Genomic DNA, 4708 nt, shown 5'->3' on the forward strand with positions numbered 1-4708 from the left:
TACCACCAGAGAAACTTTGGCATTTCCCTTGATAGACTTACTAGTTTTCTGGTATTGTGTTAGGATTCGATAAAAACATGTACAAGATCCTCCAAACAATGTTTGATCAGAAAAAGATCGAATTCTGAGACAATGGCCAAGGCTCAGTGTCTTTTGGTCCCAGCTTCCTAATATTGTAATGCATGGAGAGGTGGTTGTTTTTGAAGGGGAGACATCATGGAGGACAGGCCCCAGGGGTACAACTAGATGGCCAGAGATGGACAGACCTGCTAGGCAGACTGAGTGGGTATTATCTCAGGGCCAAGAAGCAATATACTGGGTGTTAGATATAGAGAAAGGACATGATTCCTGGGAGTGAAATTATGAGAAATAATCTCAAAGTAAAAGAAAAGAGGAGGGCAGTTCTAGGCAACTATCTTATTCTTTTTAATTCTTCTTGATGTGGTTTGCTTATGTTTTCTTTTCTTTTTACTTTTTTCTGACACTCTCTGCTCTTTTCTTTTTGTGGCCACTGGATGAGTTGATAATTGGAAATGCTAGAGGTTAAATAGGGGCAACCAACAATGGGGATATCTGAGATATTCTTGCTTTTTTGCCAAAGTTGGTCTGTGGCACTCTAAGAAACTATAAAAAGTAAATAGCTTTTAATATTTACTTTAAGTTTCTATAGAGAAAATGTGGGTGACACTTAGCTTAAATTCATGGTATATCCTCAAACAAGTCGTGTTTTACACTTGTTTATCTTACTCTCTTTCTTAATTAGCAAGAATGAAATGAATGAGAAAGAACTACAGCGGTGGAGATGATAACCAAAGGAATACTGTTGTTATTTGTAATCCACTTTTTTGATTGTGGCTGCCCATTTTATTTCTAAACATCAGGCTTTCAGATATACTCAGTGCTACACAAAATGATTGAGTAGAGCTGGAGTTGTAGCTCAGTGGTGGAGCACTTGCCTGGCATGAGTGAGGCAGTGGGTTCAATCCTTAGCACCACATAAAAACAAATAAATTTTAAAATAAAGGTTAAATTATTTAAAAAATGATAAATGATTTGAGTAATTAATTTTCATTTTTGGAATGATATAATCTGCATAGATATGTGAAGTTCTTCAGAGCTAGTTTTATAAGTTTTGGGTTTACATAAAGATGTTTGGGGAAAATACGACGTTTTATTAATTCAAATGTTGCATGTATCAAAGGTAGTACAGTATCTTTTCAGTGCATTAAAATGTTTTTCAAGTGTGTACAATTTATTCATCTCTGTGTTTTTTTCTCATAAAACTCTTTGCCAGTATTTATTGAGTCATCCCATTATATCCAATGTTTCTACAAATACTTTTCAGACCTCTTAATAGAATTATACTATGATAGTAAAAGCTATCATGGAGTAAAATAATTAAATAACATTGCAAAAAGTTATAAAAGAAAGTCATAAACACATTTGTGTAATATATAAGCTAGATCAAACAGTATGCCAAGCTACATTATAAAATCCTTAGACTAACATTTCATTAGATTCAGAAGTTCTGATGTGTTATTTTCCAGCTCTCCTCATACACATTCTTACATTCTCTCCTTATGGGAAATTAATCTACAGACTTCATGGTTCACATTGGGGGACTATACTTCAGTTCTTTGGCTGTTGTGCTTATCTGGTTTGGTGATTTTCTGTGGCCTGGTAAAATTAAGGAAGTGGATTTTACTGTCCTTTTTCAATCTCTAAACAACAATAAGTATTAAAATAGGGATTGAAAAATTTCCCTCTAAACATTTCAACTCAAATAATATAAATCAGATCACCAGTTACAGTTCAAGTTGAAACTTTTGTTTATCAAGAGTCTTGGATGCTCATTCTTCTATTCCTCTGCTTCTAATCTGCAGTAGCCTCTATATTCCTTTCAGGGAAAAGAAAGCTATGAGGAGCTACTAGGAGCCCTAAGGGACTGGTGTGGGGAACACACAGAACATTGGCTGGAGTATGAAGTGAACTACTTATATTTCCTTACTTACACATCAAAATGCTGCAGGACATACACAAAACTGAAAAAAATGGAAATAATAAAATTAGTGTTAAGAGGCAAGTTTATAAGATTATTTTCACTTAGTGCTCAAAAATGCACCCATGGAGCACAATTGTTTGTTTCCTTATTATTTAAGTGGCATTTGTGCTCATTTACTCCTGTTCAGTTCCTAGGTGATAGTTACTCAGTCCCTCAACTTTTTTCATCTCATTAGTTTTCAGTGTTGTGCATAAAACATTTTAATTCTGACCACTTCTGTTCTGTAGAGGAATGCTGGTATGCTCAGGCTAGGGTTTATTTTATTTTATTTTGGACCAATTTGTGTTTATTACTCTTTAAAGCAGAATATTGACTTGGGTACTACATATTTCCATTCACAACCCTTACTGAGTTACTTTTTGAACAGCTTTGTAATATACCTAGGGAGGTTTAAGTTTTGTACCTCTAAATACTTTTCTTTGGAAAACATGCCCTGGAGAGTTCCTCCCAGCAAGTTGTTTCAGTTTAACATACTTGATTCTAGAGGACTAGTATATACACAATAGATAACTATAAGGGATAAAAAGTTTAAAAAGTGGATCCTAACAAGATGAAACTCCAGCCATTTTAACAAATATATATATATATATATATATATTTTAAACATCAAGGTCTATCTTGGAACACTTCAGGGACAAAAGATTTGGTCTGGTCTACTAAGGGATGCAACTTGGTAGCAAACACTTCAGACCACAAAGTTAATGATAGATTATATGTCTTAGAACAAACATCTCAACCTGTTAAAATAAGCCAATGTGAAGCTAGAAAAAAAGCACTACTAGTTTTGATTTAGTGCCTGAAGTATTACAGTATCACTTAAAAGTACAAAGAAATCTTATCTCCCCCTTAAGTAGTTATTGTCCTGCCTACAGACTATTTAATAAATACTATCAAAAACAAAGAAGAAAACATCCTTGAAAACATATCAGGAATGAAGTTGAAGTAGGGAACACACGTATAAGTGGTTCTTCAGAGGCTTAGTCTACTTCTTCCATGCACGACCTGTCCTCGTCTCCTTCCAGGAGCTGCATCTCTTCCGTTACAGCACGCTGGTGTCACCAGCTGTGAGAACATCCTCATCAATACCTGGACCAAGTTTGATCATCCTGTAGATCCTGTTAGCATGGGTCTGGAGATCTTCCAAACTGAAGCCAGAAGACAGGAGTGCAGTTTCATACAGTAAGATGACCAGATCTTTCACAGACCTACCATGCTTGTCAGCCTCCACCTTTTGCCTTGAGGTCTCAATAATGGAGTGGTTGGGTTTATTTATCTCCAGGTGTTTCTTGGCTGTCAGGTAGCCCATTGTTGAATTGTCTCTCAGAGCTTGATCTTTCATGAGTCTTTCCATGTTATCGGTCCAGCTGGGCTGAGACCAGTGTGGCCAAACTAGCAGGTTCTGGTGAGGGGTGATGGGAGATTAGAAAAATACTCACATAGGCAGATTTTGAAGATAATAGCTGGCATTGGGTAGAGCACTGCTCTCTGATGGAGAAGTAGGTCTAAAGAATTACTCTAGCAATCTTTACTATATATGTCTCATTAATCAGACTAAAGACTGTGCAAGCATTATTCTTTGTATTCATTAAAGTTACAGAGTTAGCAACAATATGCAGTTTATTCCTCAGTTACATACTACAGTTGCAATGTGCAATGTCAGAAGCTTTGTGTAGCTCTTAAGAAAGTCCATTGCTTAAAGTTACTGTTATGGGAGCAGGCCCAGGAGCAGCAGAGCTGATGAAACATTGTGGTTGTCTAGCAAGAGAGTTTCTTTATTCCCAGAAGCTGTGTGCATGAGATCAAGGTCTAGGCTGAAAAGACTCTAGCACAGATCCTCTTTATGGAGGGCATTGCCATAGCAACTAGGCATCCTGCACCTTTGCACAGAAACTTGGTGCTGTGGCACCAAGCATGCCACAGCTATGAAGCCATCAGGGATCCAGGTAGTAGGACGAATTGGAAATCAGCTTCCACAGGAAGATCTCTTTGTTCAAGTAGAAAATGTTGATGATCAATGACAGCAGCTGGGCAACCTCTCCCTGGAAGGTGAAGGTCTCCACCTCCTCCTCCTCCATGGGCTGGTTGTAGGTCTGGGTCTCCTTGGGCATCTTGGTTGGGCAACCACACCGGCTCCATGGCCTAGCAGTACCAGGACACTGAAGCAACTCTCAGGCCAGGTTTGGAAGAAGTAGAGTTGAAGCTAATAATTTCTTTACCAAGGCCACTACCCTGACAAAGAGATGGATTGATTCCTATGTTCCCACATTAGGGTTAGAACCTGGCATCCCAAAGAGAATGTAATTGGAAAAACTTGACATTCTGATTATAGTAATAAGTGAACTAAATTTCAAAATAAAGTTTGCATTTTAAATGTTCTTATAAATACTTTATTGCTGGTTTAACTATATTATGTGAGCAAAAAGCAATATTTTGAAACTAAACCAAACCACAAAAAAAATCACATGATAGTATGAAGAACTTTTCCACTGAAATATGACAAATATCTTTTGCCAGTCTCTAGTGCTGATTATTATAATCATTATTCTTTTATCATAAATTCCTGGTATCCTCTCAGTATCTAAACACAGATATGTCAGTAAAGATACTATATTGATAAACATAAATGCCCTGACCCCCAAGTTATTT

At 36.9% G+C, this 4708-nt stretch overlaps 1 pseudogene; it reads right to left on the reverse strand.

The window, feature by feature from the left end:
- Positions 1–3039: 3039 nt before the first annotated feature.
- LOC107149242 lies at positions 3040–4170 on the reverse strand (annotated as a pseudogene).
- Positions 4171–4708: the final 538 nt, after the last annotated feature.

Source organism: Marmota marmota, unplaced genomic scaffold (genome assembly GCF_001458135.2).
Source record: "Marmota marmota marmota unplaced genomic scaffold, marMar, whole genome shotgun sequence".
Classification (NCBI taxonomy): Eukaryota; Metazoa; Chordata; class Mammalia; order Rodentia; family Sciuridae; genus Marmota; species Marmota marmota.